Source organism: Mustela nivalis, assembly GCF_964662115.1.
Source record: "Mustela nivalis genome assembly, chromosome: 12".
Lineage (NCBI taxonomy): Eukaryota > Metazoa > Chordata > Mammalia > Carnivora > Mustelidae > Mustela > Mustela nivalis.
The window spans coordinates 53129694-53154545 of NC_139031.1; the positions used below are offsets into that span (position 1 = coordinate 53129694).

Sequence of the window (24852 nt, forward strand, 5' to 3'; positions counted from 1 at the left end):
TAGAATGACTGAAACCCATTCACAAAAGATTTGATGCTGTGATGTCATGGTATGACCTGTTTTGTCTCCATATTTCTTTTACTAGAAGCCTTGAACTACATTTGTTTAAATATTCAACATATCATAGGAGGGAATCATAGAAGCTACCTAGTCCATATACCTTATTTTACACAGGAAGAATTAAGAACAGGAAGATTTAACTTGTTCAATATAAAGAATATAGTTGGCTCCAGATCTAGCAGAAAAAAATAGGTCTTCTGATCCTAAGCACAATGATATTTCTACTACACTAAAAGAAGTTGGTTTTACTATTATAAAATGGTAATTTATTGCTCTTCTTAAAAAACCATGTTTTAGAATTCACAACAGAATACAAGGATACTGAAAAAAGGGCAACTGGGTGGCTCAATGAGTTAAGCCTGTTTATTCATAACCCATGACTCAGGTCATAGTCTCACAGTTCTGGGATCAAGCCCCGCATCCTGCTCTCTGCTCAGCGGGGAGCCGGCTTCTCCCTTCTCTGTCTCTCTGCCTGCCTCTCTGTCCACTTGTGATCTCTGTCTGTCAAATAAATAAATAGAATCTTAAAAAAAAAAAAAAAGGATACTGAAAATGACTTGAATGTATATTCCTTCCCAAGTTGAAGATTTTTATAGAGTGGATGGACCTATCCCATTTTATCAGCCATTTATTGAATAATAATGAAATTCAGAGCTAGGAGAATACAACCTAATTAAATATAGTTGTGTAGCCAATTTCAACTTCAGCTGACAAAGGAAACTGACAGATTCAAGTGAATAGAACTTCAGGGTGTATGTTAATATTGGCTTCAGGGAATTAAAAATTTTTTTACAGACTTACCTCCCTGGTGAGATGACCAGTGTTGAAAGCAAGTCTCCTTTATAGTGACCCAGGTATCGATTTCTGCTGGAGTTCAGGGAAAAGACTGTGAATTTCATAATACACAATATTGTATATATTCTGACATTAGTGATTTTCATTGGCTGAGGCAAATCAATGTAGTATAAGAGGAAAAGCCTATGCATCCCAAAGTAGGCTTGATGCAAAATACAGCTACCACAACAAACCTCAAAAGACATTTGTTCATTTGGTTAATTTTGTGGCCAAATGTTTTATTTCATAATTCTGGAAGTCAACCAACTCCCTGTTCCCTCACTACATTTCAGCGCTGAATAAATACAGTGCTGGACTTGGCCCACTGAAAATGACCTGCTATCACTCATGCAGGCAAAGCCACAGATTCTGAACTGATTTGGTCCTCCTTCTGGATTGTGGTAGGGAAAATAAACGCACACAGTGACTTATGTCTGTTTCTTCAGGTGACTTTCACCTTGGCTGACTGATTTGTGCTGGAAGGGACCACAGAGAGACCTTCCTCTGCTGCTCAGCAACCAAAGGTCAAGATACTTTCATGCTTCTCTCTCTCCTTTTCCTTCCTTCTGGGATTGATCTTGTTCTTTCAGGTCTTATATTATTGTCACACCTCCTTTTTTTTTTTTTTAACCCCTTTAATTTTGTGATGAATTGCACATTTCTTTTAAGTATAATACAAAACTATTTATTATTTTACAAAAGAAGAATTCCTATGCAGAGTATGCAGAGTCTTCTCTTTGCCTCTGGTCCCAGCCAGGCTGAGTCATTTGCTATTCCCCACAGGGCTGAGGCAACTTCATCTCTTTGTGTGTGTGTGTGTGTGTATGCTGCTTCATTTGCCTAAAATGTCCATTCTTTCCTTCTAAGACTTAGCTTTATCATTACCTCAAAAAAACTTTTTTTGTCCCATTTGGTCTGGATTAAATGCTTCTCATTGTATTTCCTACATTATATCCTGGTTCATCATTCTACTCCTCACAGTATATTCTTAGCGCCATTTTGTTGCTCTTACATACTCTACTGCTACCTCATAGGCCAACATACAGCAATCACTGGCTTCCTTTTTTCTATAGCCTACACCCCGCATAGGGCCGACACACTTGATGGTTGAATAAATGGATAGGCATTTGGAAGAAGAATCAGCTTAGGGACTGCTAATTTCAAACATACATTTGATAGAAAATTCTTATGTGATATAGATGGAAGAAAATTAGATCTAGAATCAGAGGACACAAGGCATGACTGAGACAAGAACCTCAGCTAACCCTCATTTCAATTTCCTCCTCTGTAAAATAAAATTATAAAAACTGATTTCTTATGATAAAAACAATTCTTAGAGACAGATTACTTTTTGTTTTCCCACCATAAGAGTGAAGTGGCTTGGAAGCTTCTAGTCCATCAAACAACTATATATGGAGGCCTTAATACATATTTGTCACAGTATACATTTATAAATGAATATTTGTAAATGTTCATAGCACTTTAAAAAATTATTTTAAAATTATTATTTTTCAATATAAAAATAATTTAAAAATTTAAATATTTTAAAATTATTTAAAAAATAATTCAGAACTGAGCTGACACATAAATGTTCAAATAAATATATGGTTTAACCTTAACAAAACTAACTTGGACCACGATTCATATGTGTATATGTATAGGAAAAGGAAGTACCAACTCAGGATGGTTGTGGAAGAAGTACTGTAGGAAAGGAATTTTATAACTTAATGAGGACCAGTGAAGAATAATAGGATTTTAAAACTGAATGGATCCTAGAGTCACCTCTCTTGATTTAGAACAAATTCAGTTGATGTTTGATGAGTTGTAGCCTAATCAAAGAATATACAGAATCCTACCTGTTAAGGATGATTCTGAATCTGGTACTCTTTCCACCACAACATCTGAGCTCTTTTATGATGGCTGAGGCTATAGCCAGGAGTGACAAGGCACATGTAAAGCCAAGGGTAGAAAGAAAAAGAAAAAAACATAGTGGAGTTAAGGCCCTTGAAATTCCAGCTAAATATTCTAGACAAAATCCAGACATATATTTCAAATACTACATGAAGCAAATATCTGCTTTTATTTTTCCTGCCCAGTATCACTTTCTTTGATAAGAAAACTCTACTTTTCCTCAATGAACTATCTCTTTCAGACTTTCGGTCCTTGTAGCTTAAATGGAGCCTCTCTGTCTAGGAGCAACCTTGTTTCTAATCTGTGTATTTCTACTTATTTATCTTAGATATTTGTAGAGTAAACATTTCAAAGTAGACAAAAGAATGTTTTTTTATCTAACCTTTGAAAACTCTGCAATGACTCAATGATGATCATCTTCCATTCTATAGTAGCATATCTATGCCGTATTTTAGTTAAATATTTATTTAAGACTGTTTTCCACCTCTGACATTGTGAACCTTGGCCTTTCACTGCTCTAATCTTTTTAAATATATTTAAACTTCATTCCCAACTCTTCTAAATACATGGTTTCCATCATGAGGCATCTACTAAACCCTGTTCCATACAGCTTCTTAGGATCCACACTCCATACTATCTATTATAACAGCATTGATTTTTCTCTTTGCCAAGTGTATATTTGAACATTGTCTCTTTGCTTGACGAAAGAATGCTGGCTCTGCAGATAGACACCTTTGGCTTTGAATGCTGGCTCTAGCACATGTTAGCTATGTGATCTTGGGAAACCTATTTAATATCTTTCAGCATAATTTTCTGTATTTGCAAATATGTAATTATTTATAGCTACCTCATGTGCCTAGTAGGCATAGAGTAATATAGATATAACATGTAATATATGTATCAGAATTCATGGCACTTAGCACTCTAAACATTAGATAATATTGTTATCATTATTCTTACTCCAGAGCATTTACGTGAGCCGTTCTTTTCCACTTTTGTTAGGTTGTCAAATTTTTATAGCATCTTTCCATACTTTGAGAGCTGAGTCAGATTTTACTTTAAGACACAAATTCACGATTGCTGTTGGGTCCTTTGCTGGTCATTTGATAATAAAATAAAATATTTATCTCTAATAACTCTAAGCATGTTAGAGAACAGATAGACAGACATTTGCCAGTGTGTCTATCTCTATTATCACTGGACTCCAGCATCTGTCTTAAGGAAGGACCAAGAGCTTGTACGTCTTACTATCTACAGCTCCTGTAGCACGTGACTTGCTACTTGGAAATAAGAAAGGGAGGGAGAGAGATAGGGAAGAAACACCAAAGAATTAACTCATAGTATTTCCAGATTTTTTCAGTCTGAATTCTAGAAAACATTTTAAAGTGGTGCATGGAAATTATATATGGTTACATCATACACATATGTATGTGTGTGTATATATATATATTTTTCCCATATAATTAAAATGTCAAAAACTGTCCAAATTCCTCATTAAACTATAATGTATACAATATTTCTTTGAACGAATGTGCCAATTGATCTTTCTTAATGTGTCAAGACAGAGATATTACTTTGCTATACATTTTGTGTAAGTACATTTCATTTGTTCAACAGAATTACCGATCATGTACTGTGGGATGAGCAATACTCTAGATGCTGGAAATGTGCAGACAAATAAAAGACGATCTCTGCTTTGCTATAGATTACAGATCAGTAAAGCAGAAAAGCTAGTAGGTAGAAAAATTGTGATATAATATGGCAAGCATGTGATTCTATGGAGTTATTAAGTTAGTGCAGATCTGAAGAATGACATAACTAACAAAATGGGAAACTGAATGGTTGTCTTAACACTAGGTTTTGGTTATTTTTGCCAGAACAAAATGCATTTACTTATAAACTTTAAAAGATTAATTCTTAAATTTGCTCTCTCACAGCCTTGTCTTTGAAGACCCTTGGTAATTCTCTTCCTGCCTTCCTTTTACAGGTACCCACATTTTCTTCTCTAACTCAACTCTAACTTTTGCCTCTATCATTTCTCTCCTTCCAAAAGGGGATGTTAAGGGCATGGTGAAAAGTGAAGGCAGGAGCGGGGGCACTATAAAACTAGTGGGGTACAAGCAGGTGGATCTTTTGGTGCAGTGACAGAAACTCAGTTCCTACTTGCTCAGGCAAGAAAGGTGGTGTATCATCCTTCACAACCAAACCGTAATGGTGAGGGATACGCCATCCTCCACTAGGCCGTGAGTGGATCTGAATACTGACAGGATCCTCTCACCATTTCACATGCCTGCTCTTTTGTCTCTTCCAGACAAACTTCATGGTGTTGAGACAAGGGCTCCTGGTAGCTTCCAGGCTATAATGAGTCCCTTCTGTTAGCTTCGACTTGAAAAACTCTTCAGAAAAAGTTTGATTAGATAGATGTGATGTGAACAATGAACAAGGAACAACGTGACCACAGGATCGTGGCTCTTGTTCAACTATCCAGTGGTGGAAGAGGAAACAAGAAGGGGAGAAGAAGGGGACTGAGGGGAAGGTCAAACAGAAGCAGTCATACATACATGCTGGCTTTCAAGAAGTGTTTACTGAGTCCTTACTATGGGCCAAGCATGAGACGTGCTGCCGTAGTCTAATGGGCAAGAATAATATTATTCAATTGATCTATAAATAAGCCTTCTCAATATAGGACAGGGGCAGTTGCCTGGTTTCAGGTGAATTCCACTTTCCAGCATTTCCCTGAACCTGACTACAGCCAGCTTCAACAGGCTGGGGTCAGTCAGAAAAACAGACCCACCGGTTTCACTCTTCCAAGAATAAAAGGTTTCACTTAGAAACTGGGTTTTATATGGATGTTGGAAGATCTGGAAAGGGAAGATCAGAGATTTGCCATGGAAAATCAAGGGCACCAGAGCTGGAAAGTCAGGGAAGTTGGCCTGCAGAGTTAGGAAAGACCGCTGCCACCTGAAGCTATGATCCGGGTAGTTCTCAAGTGCTCACTAAAAAGCTGCTGTGATTCTCATGCCTGCCTACAAGTCTGGCTGCCACCACATCCACACAATAATATATTTAGCTTCTCTTCTGCTGTCCAAACCTCATGCAACTTCCTCTCAAAGGGAAAAGGGAAATCTTACCCAGAATGAAATAAGGAAGAGGAATGTGGGGAACGCAATCTCCCAGACCTTAAAAAAGTGTAGTTATGGGGCACCTGGGTGGCTCAGTGGGTTAAAGCCCCTGCCTTCGGCTCAGGTCATGATCCCAGGGTCCTGGAATCGAGCCCCACATCGGGCTCTCTGCTCAGCAGGGAGCCTGCTTCTTCCTCTCTCTCTGCCTGCCTCTCTGCCTACTTGTGATCTCTGTCTGTCAAATAAATAAATAAAATCTTAAAAATAAAAAAAGGTGCAGTTATGATGCTGAGTTGGCAGCAGAAAATTCATCCCAGTATCCTTACCCATACTCAGATGGTAACATGTTGGCCAACCCTTACTGATGACTAGCTCCTGCCAGTCACGTGCCTCAGCATGTCATGTTTTCTCATTGAAGCCTTATAGCAGCCCTAGTGTTGGTGTGGGATAAAGGGAGGAGCAGGGAGAGAGAGATTTAGCTTTCACCTTTTATAGATAAGAAAACTAAAGCTAAGAGAAGGACCTGACCCATAGTTCCACAGCTGATGTAACAGGGGAGCTGTACTTCGAATGTAGATCTCTGGTAAGAGAAACTGATTTCTGAACTGCACATACCACACTCACTCTAATCTATTCCTTATTTGATAAAATTGTTGGTTATGGTGCAGGGAATCAAAGGCAGTTTTTTCTCTCATGCAGTGTCACTGAAGATGGCACTTCTAATTTCAATGACTCTTGTAAAAGAGCCATTTAGGAAGAAAAATCTAGATGTATAAGGTTTTTAAAGTTCTGAAAGATAGACAGACTCCCAAAGGAAATTTCAGCAACTATGAGGAAAGCTAAGTAGAATGTATACACCATGGATGGATTGGATTCTTTGTCCAAAATTATTTAAGGCAAACAAAAAGTGTTTGGAAATTTTATCAATAGTAATAATCTTTTAAACACTGGGAAATAGTAATTCTGCTGGGCAATTAAAAAAAAAAAAAACCCTATACCCTTGTGAGTTGTAACATAGTATGAAACTATGTTGAAATGAAGGAAGGTACTGTTGCAATGAGAGTGAAAGATAGTTACAGTGGAATATGAAAAAAAGAGAGCTTGCCAGGAAAAAAAAAAAAAGTACTGATGGTTATCAGACCAATTTTAGAAAGGAACAGAGAAAAAGAGAAGGAGCAAGAGAGTAAGAGAATAAGCGAGTGTGTGAGGGAAACTGTGTATGGAAGATTCAAGTAACACATCCTTTCCTCAAAAGGAAGAAATCTGTAGCACAACAATGTTCCAAGTGCTTAATGAAGAAGACTTCAATCCCATTCTAGTCTTTCTGTATGATCTCATACTCCTCAAACAATTTCTGCTTGCTGATTTGGCTTCTAAATGGTTTGGTATTAGGAGTGGGGTATCTTGTATAGTAGAAATTTTGATTCCTGGAAGGATGTCTTCCAAGATAAATACATATACCTGAAAATTGCCTTATAAATGTATTTCTGGTACATATAATCAGACTCATAACTTCCTCAAGATCTCAATGTAGAACTGATATCCTGAAATCCTGGACATAAAAAGCTGAGAGCCAAATACTAGGCCACTATGATAACTCCTTCAATGCTCAGAAATCTCACGGATGTCATTGTGATGTGACCTGCAGCCTTAGCATCCTGTATCCATAAGACTTAGGGTGTGTTTTGGTCCAGATGCAGGTGAGAAAACTGTGTCAAATGCATGCCACTGGCAGTTTAGTATCCTATAATTCTGATTTCTCAGCTTATAGGAGTAATATGGTACAGGGCTCTCTCCATTTGGTATCTGTGATGATTTAAAAACCTGTTAAGGGACGCCTGGGTGGCTCAGTTGGTTGAGTGGCTGCCTTTGGCTCAGGTCATGATCCCAGCGTCCTGGATCGAGTCCCACATCGGGCTCCTTGCTCGGCAGGGAGCCTGCTTCTCCCTCTGCCTCTGCCTGCCATTCTGCCTGCCTGTGCTCGCTCTCTCCCCCTCTCTCTCTCTGATAAATAAATAAAATCTTTAAATAAATAAATAAAAACCTGTTAAGGGGCACCTGGGTGGCTCAGTGGGTTAAGCCTCTGCCTTCAGTTCAGGTCATGGTCCTGGGGTCCTGGGATCCAGCCCCGCATCAGGCTCTCTGCTCAGCAGGGAGCCTGTTTCCCCCCTCTCTGCCTGCCTTTATGCCTACTTCTGATCTCTTTCTCTGTCAAATAAATAAATAGAAAAAGAAAGAAAGAAAGTAAAAACCCGTTAAAAGGAAGGCAGCAAAACTATCCTCTACCTGATGGCTAACAGTTTTAACTAATAATAGGTCCCCCATTTTAGGGAGGTGGAGTCAAGAAATGAAATTATTATTATTTTTTATACTTAAGAAGCACAAGCAACAAATTATCTATGATGGAATGGTATTCTTTAATCCTTTTGGTCAAAATGACTGGTATTTGCATATTCTAATAATAAACACCATCAAATGTAAGGTAATGAAACCTAGAGCTGCTAATTCCCAATTCTTTCACTCCAAATTTTGAGAAGAAAACAGAACGCCACTGTGAGAAGCAAACAGGCTACCTTTAGTATTTGATAGCTACTCAGCTGAACTATAAAGGGTTTTCAAAGGAAATGCTGTCAGGTTATTCCTAGATGCTTTCTCCAAAGTCTTTAAGGTTCTTTTCATTCAGCTGGCAAAAGCTACCTCATGCCAACCTGTCATCATTCTATCATCTTCCACCACTGAAAGTCAAAACCTTTGCTGAGGTGGCTTAGAAGAAAATACAAAATTGTAAAATTTTTAGTAAATAAGCCCCCGAGGCAGCAGCAGGCAGCACACATTGATTGTGAAACCCAGGGCACTCCCAAGAGTCTTTTACTATCTACTCTTAGGTTGGCAGTTACACTGCAGCTGGGAAAATGGGAAATATAAGTAAGGAGAAAGAGCCAGGTGGCATGGGGATTTGGTAAGAGCACCTCTCGTTTCTGGAAGTCTGTGTGAAAAATAATGCCGAAACCAAAATCCAAACGTGCTGGGTGGAGTGAGCCCAGTCTGTGGATATTTGGCTGCACAAATTCAAAAGGCCCAAGCCTTCCGGCCAAACACAATGTGACTGGCAGCTCACGGAGATGGCTGGAATGGAAAGAGCAGGCATGTGGATCAGAGCTGAGGTGAGTGAACAAATGTATGGATCCCCGGAGAAAGAGTGTAGAGAGAGGGAGAGAATATTTTGGCATTCAGGGAGATTTCTGGATTCAGCACATCACATTAAATAAAAGATAAGATGTAGTTGGCAATAGATATGAAACTTAATGACTCATTAGTTGAGAGAAATCTAATTCTTTTTGAAAGAAGTTCTATCTCAGGCTGCAGACTGAGTAATTATATCCGTCAAGAAGCAACTTTTTTATTTATAATCAGAATGGGGATGAATCTGAATAGTAGCAAAAAGGAAAATGGAGAAATAATGAATAAAAGGTTCCAAAGTAGTGGAAAAGTACTTAGGCAGGGGTAATAGACTGCAAAATGGGAGCATTCCGTTTTTAAACACGTGACACATGGCCCTGTTGAGTGGATTTTTATTTTGTCTAAGTCAGTGTTCTCATCAGTAAATCTTCTACCAGCGAATTGCAAAATGAAAAGAAAAACACACACAAACACACACGCTCATTGCCATAAAAATTCAGGCTTTAATCTGAATCTTTAAACATGTGGTTAAAAAAAAGAATGCAAATATGTAGTAGAGTTTAACCGAATCGGCAGCACCTGATTACCTAACTTGAGGCAATTTTGTTTGTTCTGTAATCTGAAGTACATGGTCTACAAATCCATGCTGAACTATCTCTGAAAGGACAAAGTTATAATGGAGAAAGGCCTCACGTGGAATAAACTTGGGTCTGAGAAGACATATGAACATGTTACAGAAAAGGAAGTAAAGAAGTCAAGAGGGGGGAGAGAAGAGGGAGGAAGGAAAGAAGGGAATGAGGGACCAAGGAAAGAGGGAAAAAGAGAGGGGGAGGAGGAGAGGAACGACTGAAGTTGGCTGATGTGACTCATAATAATATTGTACAAATATATACCTAGGGAATCCGGTGTGTTCCGATCCAGATAATTATGGCTTAGAATAATAGGCTAGTAATAATAAAGATTCCCCAAGGTATATGTATTACATAAAGTGGGAAAATGAGAGGGGTGTGCTCTGAAGAATGATACGGAGATAAAGACGATTTGTGTTGTAATGTACCACCGAACGTTTCTATGAAGGCAGTGTTCCAGCCAGTGGGCACAGAGGACTGCTTTGACAATGATAATCAAGTTTATAGGTAACAATATATAGAGAACTGTACTCTCTATCAACCAAATAAGAATGGAAATATTTATAAATGCCATATGGATTATTTTGAAGAGAACTGTTTGACTGCATGTCTGTTTCTCATCATACAAGAAAGAGGACACTTGAACATAGCTCTCGTAGGCTTACCTGAGTTCAATACAGTTCTCAGAGGGCTGGTGAGCTCTTATTTTTTCTCTTCTATGCAACAAGCTAGGCTGGAAAGCAATGGATAGAGAGCATTATTTTCTAGGGATGGCCTTATATTTGCTTTTCTCTTTTAAAAGAAGGAAATCATCTGTATATTTTAGTTCTTAATTTTCGCTGTAATGTTGCTTGGGCACTTATTACAACATACCAGTGTGTCCCTTAGAACAACCCCTCGTAGTAAAGAACTCTTAAAAAACAAGAGATAAAAAGGCCAAAATCATTTAGAAAAGGTGCAAAGATTATTAATAGATAGTTCATAGGCAAATATATACAAATGGCCCTTAAACATACAAAAAGATGCTCATATTTAATCTTTGTCCACAAACTCAATTTTTAATAATTTAACTTAAGGATACATCCCCCCAAATATAAAAACATATGCTCAAGTATTATTTGCAATATCAAAATATTAGAAATGACCTAAATGCCCATATATAGGACAGTATTCGAATAAACAGTGGTACTTTCATAAAATGGAAGACTATCAAGCTATGAAGAGTGAATATCTCTATCCACTGATATTGAGGGATTTCAAGGATATTACATTAGATTTTAAAAAAAAGAATGGACAAAACTTTTTATGACACTCTACCTCCTGTGTGAGAAAAAGGCGATGAGTATGCATGCATATTTCCTTACTTCTTTCCATCTATGCTTCTGCTTGAAAACAAACAAAACACTACCACCACCATCCAAACCTGTACTGACATTTCTGACATTCTGGTGGAAAGTTTGAGTCCCTCTAAAATTTGTACATTAAACCCTATGCCCCAGTGTGAAGGTATTAGGAGGGAGAGATGTCATATAAAGTATTTGCATATCTGTAAAATAGCAGATAGTGAATTTAAGAACACATCTATCAACTAGTCCTTACTAATTACCAACTCTAAGTATTTATACCGATCACTAGGCATTCTCCCAGCTCCAATAATTCCAAAATGTTTAACCCAAATTCTTCATGTCCATTTATTTAACAAGTATTCCTCATTTCCTCATTATTTTTTTTTTCTCTTCACTCCCTTTCTGAATGTCTATAGTTTCACTCATCAGGATCATTTAGGATTGCTCATTGTAAACTTTGTTCACTGTGGAATTATTTCAAACCCCAAATTCTTTGAGTAATTTAAAGATTCCCTTTAAAATTTTTAGACATGGATTGTCTGTAGTTTTTATAGCAATAAATAGCACAAGTTACTTGGGAATTCCCATCTGAATCCAATGTGCAGCTGGCACCATGTTAAGTTTATTTTAAGTTCCTTTTTTAAAATAAAAAAAAAGTAGAAAAGAATTAATCCTAAAAAAGAGCAATCATATTTCTATAAACATCAAGGTGTGAGTATTCTTTCTCAACATTTTATCTAGCATTTTTCTCTTTATTTATCTAGAGCCCAGATTCCTAGACAGCTTAACTGGAAACTCATCTAATGTGGGGCTGGGAATAGAGATCTGCAAAGAGACCACCATGTTTCAATATCATACAAACAGTGTAATGTAAAATAATCTAAACCAACAGATAGTTCTGAATAGTGTGAATTTCAGGTCTATTTACATAGAAGACATTCATTCAAGGAGACCTAACATTATCCATAAATAAACATATTTATCCATCTAAACATAATCAAACAATGCTGTTGATTATCCTCATGGAAAACACCAAAGGGCTTGCTGCAATTCTTTTAGACTCTTCCCCAATTTTAAATGAACTCTAAAATAGTCAGGTCTCCTTTAAGATCCGGGGGGTTGGTATGAAACTGAATGCACACTTAAGTATTCAACTACATATTTTCTAATTTGGGGATTTTTAGTATTCCTCCTTTGTATGGACTAAATGTTTGTGTCCTGCCTCCCAAATACACACATTGAAGCCCTAACACCCGATGTGATGGTATTTGGAGATGGGGTCGTTGAGAGGTAATTGGGGTTAAAGGAGGTCATAAGGCTGGGCCTTCATAATGGGATTAGTGCCCTTATAAGAAAAAGAAGAAATCCTCTCCACCCCCTAACTCTGACATGTGAGGATACAGTGAGAAGGCAGCCATCTACAAGCCAAAAAGGGAGTCTTCGTAAAAAACCAACCATTCTGGCATCCTGATCTTACACTTCTAGTCTGTAGGATCTTTCGCAGAAGAAATTTTTAATTTTTATTTAAGGTCAACTTATGAGTGTTTCTTTTTATGGATTGCACCTTTTGTGTCAAGTCTAAGAATTCATTGCCAAGCCCTGGATCCACTCTAATTGTGGATTTGTCTATTTCTCCTTTCAGTTCTGTGAGTTTATTTTCCCTACCGTAGTTTCTCTATTATCTAGTGCATACGTATTTTTTTTAAGATTATTTATTTATTTATTTGACAAAGAGAAAGAGCACAAGTAGGCAGAGAGGCAGCCAGAGAGAGAGGGGGAGGCAGGCTCTCCACTGAGCAGAGAGCTCAATGTGGGACTTGATCCCAGGACCCTGAGACCATGACGTGAGCTGAAGGCAGAGGCTTAACCCACTGAACCACCCAGGCGCCCCTAGTGCATACATATTAAAGATAGCTACGTCTTTGTGGATTTGTCCTTTTATAATTATACCACATCCTTCTCTGTCTCTGGTAATTTCCTTCGTCCTGAAGTCTTATATCAGTATAGCCACTCCTGCTTTCCTTTGATTAATATTCACATGGTATATCTTTTTCCATCCCTTTGCTTTCTACCTACCTTTTCAATTCTGTTTGAAGTAATTTTATTGTCACCTGCATATGGTTGGGCCATGTTTTTTAATCCAATCTCCCAAAGTTCCATTTTTAGTTGGCATATTTAGATTTTTTTACAGTTAGTGTTGTTATTGATGTATGTAGGGTTTGCCATTCTGTTTTTGTTTGCTCCTTCTGGTTTTCATTTCTGTTTTATTTTTCATGCCATCTTGTGGATTACTTGAACACTTTTTAGAATTCCATTTTGACATATCTACAATATTTTGAGTATACCTCTTTGTATAGATTCCTTAGTTGCTCTAAGTATTACGTCAAACATATATCACAGTTTACTGTTGTCCTCATTTTACCATTTCAAGGCAGGTATTGAAACCTTAGCTTCCCTTACTTCTTATTATTCTCACCCATTTATAATTGTCTTAAATATCTCCTCCACATGTATTTAGAACCACATTTGACAGTTTTATAATTTTTGCGTCAACCATCAAACAATTTTAAAAAATCAAAAGGAGAATAAAAGCCACTTATATTTACTCATGTTTCCTTTGTTCCTGATATTCTAAGGCTCTTTCTCATATTGTTTTCCTTCCTGTTTAGAGAAATTCTTCAGCCATTCTTTTAGGGTAGGTCTCCTGGGACAAATTCCCTTAGTTTGTCTCACTAAGAGTAAATCTCTCTTAGTGAGAGAGATTCACTAGCTATAAGACTGAGTTGACAATTTCTTTCCTTTAACACCTGAAAAATCAATATTGTGCCACTTCCTTCTTGTTTCCATGCATTCTTAAAAGAAGGGTATTATTCTAATTGTCTTTCTCCTGTATGTGAGGTGTTATATCTCTCTGACTGCTTCAAGATTTGTTTGTCCTTTATTGTCAGTAGTCTTTTCTTTTTTAAGATTTTATTTATTTATTTGACAGAGAAAGACACAGCGAGAAAGGGAACACAAGCAGAAGGAATGGGAGAGGGAGAAGCAGGCTTCCCGCCAAGCAGAGAACTCAATGTGGAGCTCGATCCCAGGACCCTGGGATCATGACCCGGGCCAAAGGCAGACACTTAAGAGCTGAGCCACCCAGGCACCCCCCCATTTTCAGTAGTCTTAATTTTGAGGTGCTCTGACATTAATTTCTGTGGGGCTCATTCAGTGCCCTAAATCTGTAGGTTTATATTTCTTGCCAAATTTGAGAAGTTTTCAGTCATTATTTCTTTGAGTATTTTTTCAGCCTTGCCTTCTTTCTTTCCTCCTTCTAGAGCTCCCATGACATTAATTAGATTTTTTTGTTATAATCTCTAAGGTCCCTGAGGCATTGCTCATTTATGTTTAGTTTATTTAAACTCTGTAGTTCAAATTGAGTAATTTAAATTGTAGCTCCCCTTTCCTTTGTCCCTTACTTTCTGCCATTGAGCCTTTTAATCTTGGTCATTGTATTTTTCAGTCATAAAGTTTCTATTTGGTTCTTCTTTACATCATCAAGTATTTCCTAAGACTTTCTAATTTTTTATTTGCTTCAAGTATGTTTTTAGTTGCTCACTGAAGTATTTTTATGATGGGTCTTTTAAGATACTTGTCAAATAATTCTAACATTTAGGTTATCTTGATGTTGGTATCTTTTGATTATTCTTTGCATCTTCCTGGTTCTTGGTATGATGGATAATTTTCTATTGTAACCAGAACATTTTTGCATTATCTTCAGAGACTCTGGATCTTATTTTAATCTTCTATTCTAGCTAGCTTTCTCTGACACTGTTCTGGCAGGTAAGGGGGGCAGTTCATCATTACTGGTAGGTAGTGGTTAAAGTCCAATTTCCCACCTATCCGCCACTGACACAAGAAAGAAACTCCTCATTACTGTTGGGTGAGCTTAGCTATTGTGAAAGTCCTGACTTTCCACCAGGGCTCCTCTGATACCACCCAGGAAACATGGGAAGGGGTGGATGTCTTATTGTTCCTGGGTGGGAGTAAGAGTCCAGTCTCCCTAGTTGGTCTCCATAGACACTGAGGGTTAGAAGAGGGCTTATTAGTGGCCAGCAGGGCTGAAAGTCTCAGCTCTCTACGTGGCTTTCTCTAATATCACCAGTTGGGGGGTATCTAGGTGCCTCATTACAACCTCATGAAGGCAAATTTTAGCCTCCTCACTTAGCTTTTACAGGTGAGGGTTGGGATGACGCTGTAGGGTTTTATGTGGTGTTTGGCTTGAGTACAGTGATTATAATCTAAATATTTTCTCTAAGATCATAAATTTCAGGGGCGCTTGGGTGGCTCAGTGGGTTAAAGCCTCTGCCTTCAGCTCAGGTCATGATCCCGGGGTCCTGGGATCGAGCCCCGCATCAGGTTCTCTGCTCAGCAGGGAGCCTGCTTCCCTTCCTCTCTCTGCCTGCCTCTGCCTGCTTGTGATCTCTGTCTGTCAAATGAATAAATTAAAAAAAGATCATAAAGTTCAGTGTTTAAAGGAACTCTAAAAATCATACAGTCCACTCCTTTAATTTTACATAAGAGGCCCAGAGGCAAAAAAAAATATATTGCCTATGATCACATTATCTAGTTAGTATCAGATATTGAATTAAAACATGTCTTGGGAATCACACTTGAAGGGTCCTTCTCCTCTCCTCTCCTCTCCTCTCTGAGGCATTTTATATAGCAGCAGTTAATTCAGGGGGAAAAAGTACCACTGTAAATATTTAAAAATTACATCTATTTTTAAAATAACTATATATTTGTAAATTTAATGTTTGAAACATAAATATTTCATTTTGTCAATGTAAATATGATGTTATATCAAAATCCCAAAGTTTCTTGAGCTATAATTTCAATAAAAATTGTTGTATTCTATATGACCTTAGATATTTTTCTTTTCCCTCTACAGATTTCCCCAATAGAGCCTTGACATTTGCTGCTAAAATACTTCACTCTTTGAAGTTCAATAGGATAGATGCTATTATAAGTAATGCTATCTTTTCAAAGCTTTGCTTTAAAATTAGCTCATTTTTCATAGTTTTCAGTGGCATATGTCATAATAGAAGAATATTGAGGTATATTTAGAATTTATGGTGTGCTCCCTGGAAAGGGTCTTTGTCTTAGAAAGAAACATTTTTTTAGTCCCGGGTAAAGGAACATGATTGAGGTGTTACCTTTAACACTAGGATTAGAGAATTGGTAACTATCCAAAATGGATAAAAAGGCTAAATCTACCAAATTCTAAAACACTTTTTATAGTAAGTTCTCCTCACTTAAAAGTGTCTCTTGAGTCCATGCCTGCTCTTCAGTGTTGGGAATTTGAGAGAATGTGAATTTATCTTATTGATAGTAATTAATGAGAATTCTGTCTGTGTTTTCAAGAGTGACTCACTAACAACCAATCAGAAACCAGAAATAAAAAGAAATATTTAGCTATAAAAAAGAAATTAACACAAACATTTTAAGATTTAACCACCTACTTTCTGGTAAAAAAATGTGCTGTTTGTATTAAAAACCCAGACTGTGGGGGCACCTGGCTCAGTGGGTCAGACCCCTGCCTTTGGCTCAGGTCATGATCTCAGGGTCCTGGGATCGAGCGCCGCATTGGCGCTCCTCTGTTCAGCAGGGAGCCTGCTTCCTGCTTTCCCCCCTCTCTCTGCCTACTTGTGATCTCTCTCTCTCTCTGTGTCAAATAAATAAATAAGATCTTAAAACAAACAAAGAAACCCAGATTGTGTGCATGATAGAAAGTGTGGGGTGAGTAGAAGCAATAAACTACTACATTGTGTACAAGACAAAAGAATCCATTAGATGTGTAATAGTGGGAAAATATGAAGTATTCTAAGAATAGAGTATGAAATAGGAATAATGTTTTATAGGGGCTTATGAATTATAACAACTAGAACGATACATTCATTTGTATGAATCAGATCATGACATAATATTTCTGTGTATGTGTAATAATTTTAGCCTTCTATTATTTAAGGCTTTACAACATTTAGATGATTTACAATTTTCATTTTAACATGAAAATCTATAATTTAACACAAGTGTTATGATTATATAATAATACAATAATCTACTGTATTATTAATACAATTTACTGAGGACCAACTATAAACTAGTCAGACCAAGTACTAAAAATTGTTAAAAACTAATTAAGTCTTGTTGATGTTTATAGCTTTATGACATGACACAGATTTGCAAATGTGCAAAAGTATAATGCAGATCAAGTGATATTTGTTGTAAGAATAATATATATCATTCTAGTACAGAAGATGAAGGGTATCGAAGCACTAACTTCCTTTGAACTTCTAAATTCAAGCACAAGGCAACATGTAAAAGTACTCCACAGTTAGAAAAACCTAGGAATCCTGTTTCTATATTTAAAGTCTAACATGGAAGAGAGGATGATTTCCTTAAATTTGCACATAAGAAAGAAATACAGGCTCACAGTGCCGGAAAAAAAGTTACTTAATGTTAATCTACTTTGATAAAGATTTATATTCCTCTATGAAACCAGATGGTAAAGATGATATATTTTGATATAAAATGGGTAAATATGCCATGATGGAAAGAAAGGATTATGGAGAGAACTTTGATCTATGGAGGTGCTAGAAACAATTAAAGATATGAAAGAAGTAAGTATCACCAGTCCCAGATGGAGTTCCTGTGAATTCGACTAAGTGTTCCAAGACTGTTTGACAAGTCCTCTAGCAGATGTTTTTAATCTTGGATTGAGAGCCCAAGCATTACCTGGATGCATGAAAAAGGCTACTTTGGACGTGATGGCAGGAAGGGAATCAGGATCTTGACTCTGGCTCTTCATTTTGATTGGTCTTCCAGGCATCAGTGTCTATCAGCCAAAATTCACTCTTTGGTGATTATCTCTGTAGGATACATAAGAAATGATGTAGCTCATTTGAGATCATCTGAAGAATATAATAAGAAGGGAATTAAACATGGTTATATATTCCCTAAAAGTATCCAACAGTGAAGTTTCACACTAGAACAAGCAAATTAAAAGAAATGTAGATTTAAAAAAAAAAAAAAAAAAAGAAAGGAAAAAAAAAAAAAAAGAAATGTAGATTCTTTGCTTTTGATAGGGGTAAACTTATAGAAGGTATGTCATCCAGCCAGAACAGAGGACATCTCTCACCATGGCCTAAATATTCTGGACATCTTAGAATTTAATTTGAGCATACTACTGGAAAATTACTATCAGGAAAAAAAAATCTTGGCAGGACCCTAAATGGGTCTATTATTGCAGCCTAGCATTTAGATGCAACCTAAAAGCTCAAGAAAAAGATGATTTTAGTCCAATGATGTCTGCTTATTAGACAACAAACAGCAAATAAATAGTCATTTACCTTCATCCTATTGAGTAATTTGAAAATAAGTATATTTCCAAAGATAGAAGAAATGATCAGTAGATTTTCCTTCACACTTTTGAAGTTTTTGTTAGCATCTTCCAAATCTCACTTGGCAAAAGTCAAATATATTCTCAGCTGAATGCAAATGTGCAAAAATCCCCAAAGAGTTATTTGCCAAGAATCTTTTTCTCCCTCCTTCCTTCCCCCACTCCCCGTCTCTCTCCTACTCTCTCACTTTCTCATTCGCACTCTCTTTTTTATTCCAGACACTTCCATTTGGAGTCCTAGAGAAATAAATATTTCAGAGAGGAATTCCATGCTTTCTTTGGAGGAAAAATTCCCCAAGAGTTCAATAATGCTCTATAGAAACAGTGAGTGGTGGGAGGCCTTCCCTACTAAATTTAAAACAATATTATCAGGCATGCCAATTAAAATCCTTGTGGGATTGGGTGTGGTGGTAGAAGCAACTTCAGGTCACTTCAGAACACAGAGAAAATGTTCAAAGCAAACCTCTAAATGAAATTGGGTCTCTTTTCTTCCCATCTTAATAGAAAGGATAGTTCATTCTTATATCCACTCTATTGTTGATATAACCTTAAAGTTTTGGCAACATGTCCCAGAAAAACTGACCACATCCCCACCTTTTATTCCATGAAAGATGGGGAAATGCTGATCTGGATAAGTTTCTGAAGAGACAGAGAGAAGGTTCATGAACCTTAGCATTATTACAGTTCTCAAAGCAAAACTGTTCCAAGAACAAGTTTAGATAGAGGGAGAGCACAATTACTTTCCATTTTAGAATTCTATTCTCTAAGTTTTTTGTATGACCGACCACCCAGAATAATAAAGTATTGTTATAGAATAAATGAGTGGCGCTCAAGTATTTATGAATCAATATAATTTAATAACATGTCTGGTAAAATAATTTGATACATAAAGAAGAAGAGAAAAACTACTGTATTTCCATAATTATAAGCAATTACTTATTTTTACCTTTTCATAGTTCCATAATTAGTATGCATTTTTTAAATAACTGATGCATACCTTTGTAGTGGACTTTTTAAAAAGTAGATTTTCAAAGAAGGTGTTAGTAAATCAATGATGCCTTTTCATGTTACTTTAGATTTGAAAAAGTACATTATTTACTATAAAATGATTTTGTCTTATTTTCTATGACTTTTATTACTCTGCTTCTCATATCTATAATAAAAAAAAAGACTGTGAAAATAAAATGGTATCTATTACACAATTAGATTTGGAAGACTCTCTCTCTCTCTTTCTCTCTCTCTCTCACACACACACACACAAATACACACTATTATGAAGTAAGTACTATATCACCTTCTTCAAACATCAAAGAAAGCTACTACCCAAAACTTCAGATTATAAAAGTAGGCCACAAGCCAGAGTGTTAGTCCATCTGGATTGATAACAAAATACCACAGACTGGGTAGCTTAGAAACAAGAAAAATTGATTTCTCAAACTTCTGGAGGCTAAAAAGTCCAAGATCAAGGCCGTAGTAGATTTGTTATCTGGTGAGGGCCAGCTTCCTGGTTCACAGCTGGCTGCCTTGTCACTGTAACCTCACATGATTAAAAGGGGGCAAGAGAGCTCTCCGAAGCCTCTTTCATAAGGGCACTAACCCCATTCATGAGGGCTCTATCTTCTATCCTTATGCTCGAATCACCTCCCAAAGACCCCACCTCTTAATACTGTCACATTTGGTATCAAGATTTAACATATGCATTCAGAAGGGACATGAACATTCAGTCTATAGGAGCCAGTGAGAAACCAAATTAGCATTTGGGACAACAAATAGGCTAAGTCTAGAGAGGGAGACCTCTTCAAACTATGCTGCGTTATTTCATCCCAAGTATCTATCTTCTACATCGATATAAAGGCAGTTGCAGAGAACATTTAAGGTAGGATGAAACAGTCACATTTAATAGGTGAATCAAAGATAGTGGCTCGAAGTAGAGTTATCTTCCTCTTTGGAATTTTCCCTCTACCTTATGCAATCCCACCGCCGTCATACCGGAGTAACCAAGTCTATACATAATAGGTTCATTATTTCCCATTTGACCTAAGGTTTGCCTTATCTAATATGGACTGAGTATAACAAGTATATACTTAATATTTGTTGATTTAAAGTCTTATGTTGGATTTTTATATATATGGGGAAAATATAGCATATTTATTTCTGAAGAGTATGATACGAGATACTAGACTGTTGGACAGAAGTTCTATGGGGTAAAGGGTTGGTCATGGTCAGGAAGAAGACATGTAAACTTCCAAGTAGCCTTGGGAAATTATTCATTAAATAACTCTTCACCCTACAGAATCTAGTCAATATTTGTTGCTACTGAAAAGGAATTACAGTTCCTAAAAACATTAAACTCCTTCTTTTACTGCCTGAATTTGAGATATTTCACACTGTGCTCATAAATTGGGTAAGCCTCAAAAAGTTGGGCAAAATCTCCTTGATATACATATGAATTTGGATAAGACTTTAAGACACTGGTAAGTGTTTCAAGAAAGTGTGGAAAAAAACTACTTTTAAATATTTTTATAGTAGGAAAAAAATTCTATTGTTCAAACTACTAGAGTTGGAAAATAAGAAGCATCAAGAACACAACTCCTTGGAAATAGCTGAGTTGCATCCCCAACCATCTTAAATTCCTGTAGAAACCAGAAAGTATTGTCCCAAAATGAACAGCTTCACCAAGGATGCCAGCACTCTCTCTCTTAGATGTGGGTTTTGGAATCAACTGTGCATAAAAAATCCTCAAGCTATAAGATCTCACTTAGGGATGAGGAGGAAAGTGGTGGGACAGAATAGTTTGGAAAAGATGTTTTCAGTTGGTGGTTCCTCTTACAATACTATGTCTATCTCTTTCTGAAATTACATGCATATAAGTACAAAATACTCATATGCACATACAGATAGAAATTTCAAATAAAAGACTCTTTATAAGTCTGCTTTCCATGGACTCGCTGTAGTCTTTATACATCTCAGACCACCTTTAAATATCTGCTTCCTCTCCCTACACTGCAAGCCCAGATTCAGGTAGAGTTTAGGCCTCTGGGCTTTTCCACGGAGGTGAAATTCCTGTCAGCCACGTTCTGAAGCACTTGACAATGAAATAGTCCTGACTAAATGTCAGCGCTCTCGTTCCCCTCAGTTTCACTACAGATACTTAGTTAGGTAAAAACCAGCTCCCATTCATGTACCAGAACTGGCTGGCTGACTTCTACAAAGATAAAATCTTTAAAATATAAACAGTTCTTTAGAACCTGGCCTAGCCTCAGATGAGAAGTATATCTGGCTGTTAATACATTTTCTAGCACCAGACAAAAAAGTCACATCAGTCCAAGCCATGTCTGAATTATCTTGTCCGGATTTCACACAGACAGTGGAAACTTTTCAACATTGTACCTTGTAAAATTGTAACCAGGCTGATAAATCTGTTTATTTTCCTCTCGGTGTGCCCTGGCTTTCATAACACAGACATTTTGTAAGTGCGCTAATGAATGGCAACACCCTCATCTAAACCTCAATCTTCATACTTTCTCTGCCAAGAAATTTGTTTTGTGAATTTTCAACTTTTGTTTTTCCACCACGAAAACTAGTCACGAGACCTGACTTGAAAGCAGTTTTAGCAATTTTTTTTTTCAAATGCACCTACTTTGATAGCTGAAAATGACCTCAAAGAATGATTAATACCTTGTGGGGGTCGATGACATAAATCTGCTCCAGTGAGCCTGATGCGAGTTCTCTCAGAAGGAATGTTACAGCTACATTGCTGTGGAAACCTGGTGACACTGAGCAGACCACACCAGATATAAAATCTTCAAAAAGCATAACTACTTAACCTGGACCTGAATTTATATGTACTTGACTTGTTACCAAAAAAATGCAGTGAACTATTTTTCCTAGAAACGGCATAAATGGGTTGCAGTATTACCCAGAAGAAAATCCTTCTCCTTTAATGGTTTCAAATGTACTAACAAAAAAAGAATGAGTTACTTTCTGATGATTTTCATTTCTTGGGTCCCTTAAGCATATTTTTCTCTTATCTGAGGGAAGAATGGTGCGGTGAGGGCACGGGGTGACAGGGTGAAGTAGGTATCGAAAGTCTGTCAAGCATGTGACTACACAGGATACTGCAACAAAATAATGTTTGGCCAAAATGCTCGTGAGGGCAATCTTTAACGTGGTTGACAGAATAATTTTACGGGAGTCTTGTGTACATAAATCAACTAATAAAAAGTCAACTCAGTGTTCCTACCTGACAAACGAAATAAACTATGAATTAAGAAACATTTATGGTTATGGTGACATAGGTTGCTTATCATAGTGGTTAAGAATATGACCTCCAAAGCCAAGTCATGGGGACCGAAACTCTGAATGACCATAGGCAAGTTAATCTCCTCATGCCTTAGCTTCCTCAACTGTAAAATGAAGACAATAACAGCACCTACTTCATAAGGTTTAATGAGGATTTAACAACTTAAATTTTGTAAAAAAAAAAAAAAATGTCTGGAAGAACAGCTAGCAAATGTTCAATATTTGTCATTTTAGATTCATATTAAAATGATTCTATCATATCTAAATGACTTATCATTCATATCTAGTGATTTTTATCAGCATAAAATATTAACTGAATGTAAATATATTCATGTGATGAGTGTTGAATTTACGCAGATGATTCATATTTGACTGTTCAAAGAACAGTCTCCCTATTGTGCCATGGTATTTACATCCAGCTGGTTAAACTTTCAGGCAGTGAAGCTGCAAGAACCGTAATAGGGTGGGGATTAGAATCTTAGAGGTGGAAGAGATTTTAGTTGTAATCCAATATGATTTTCCAGATTAGGAAACCAAAATCCATAGAAATTAAGTAGCTTTGGGGCGCCTGGGTGGCTCAGTGGGTTAAAGCCTCTGCCTTCAGCTCAGGTCATGATCTCAGGGTCCTGGGATCAAGCCCCGCATCAGGCTCTCTGCTCAGCAGGGAGCCTGCCTCCCCCCCCCCTCTGCCTGTCTCTCTCTGCCTACTTGTGATTTCTGTCTGTCAAATAAATAAATTAAAAAAAAAGAAATTAGGTAGCTTTCCCAAGAAAACATAAATTAATAGCAAAGCTGAGTCTTGAATGGCAGGTCTTCTCATTTCATGTACATGTGTACAAATAGATAATTCATAATTTTTTGTTTGTTTGTTTGTTTTAAAGATTTATTTATTTATTTGACAGAGAGAGATTACAAGTAGGCAGAGAGGCAGGTAGAGAGAGAGAGAGGAGGAAGCAGGCTCCCTCCTGAGCAGAGAGCCCGATGCGGGACTCGATCCCAGGACCCTGAGATCATGACCTGAGCCGAAGGCAGCGGCTCAACCCACTGAGCCACCCAGGCGTCCATATAATTCATAATTTTTTGATAGTGTGTTTCAGTCATTGTGTTATAAAAAGATACTTGTCCATTAGCATGGAAATAATTACATCTTTTGATTCCTATCAAAGACTCACCATTAAATGATAGATATTATTTACATTTGCATTGTAATGATTAACTTTTACATAATTATTTAAAATAGAGAAAAGTTTGCCATAGTCATACTGTAAACAGTGCTAGTATGGAGGGTAATGTATGGTATAGACAACATATAAAAAATAAAGCTCTCGGGTGCCTGGGTGGCTCAGTGGGTTGAGCGACTGCCTTCAGCTTAGGTCATGATCCCGGACTTCCAGGATCAAGTCCCGCATAGGGCTCCCAGCTCCATGAGGAGTCTGCTTCTCCCTCTGACCTTCTCCTCTCTCATGCTCTCTCTCACTCATTCTCTCTCAAATAAATAAATAAAATCTTAAAAAAAAAAAAAGCTCTCTATGTTGAAAAAAAACAAAGTTTTATTTTTCCTCATGCTGATATGTTTTCTCATGTAATGTTTATAACAATCTTATATTACTGAGCTTATTTTATGAATAAGTAAACTGAGGATCAAAGTTATTTAGGTAGTTTTGTCCATAAGCACACAATTAGTGAGTGGCCCAGATGAATTCAAAGCCAGATCTCTGGCATCAAAACCTACACTATTTCCAATATACTGGATGAGTTTATTCCCATATGTATTTATTTATTCTTCACTTTGCCTTCTAAAAATATAAAAACTTCTTGGAGATGACTTTTTTTTGCATGGTCCAAACCCTTTTTAAATGATAAATGAAGTTCAATTGGATGATTTCCTTTTTTACTCCGATTTCTTTACACAGGCAAAGGCTTTCAAATCCTTGCAAATGAGTATAATTTGAAGCCCTAAACTGTGGCAATCACTCAGGAGCTTAGAAATTCAGATTCCCAGCTCTCAGTACAGATTTACTTAA

General features: G+C 37.0%; 1 long non-coding RNA gene across 1 annotated transcript; it reads right to left on the reverse strand.

Annotated features, from left to right (window-relative positions):
• Nucleotides 1–873: 873 nt before the first annotated feature.
• Nucleotides 874–18018, reverse strand: LOC309845627. Its single transcript, XR_014301388.1, has 4 exons — nt 17863–18018; nt 10402–10469; nt 2751–2820; nt 874–924 (listed from the first exon to the last, which is right to left on the reverse strand). It is a non-coding gene; the product is annotated as an uncharacterized lncRNA (long non-coding RNA).
• Nucleotides 18019–24852: the final 6834 nt, after the last annotated feature.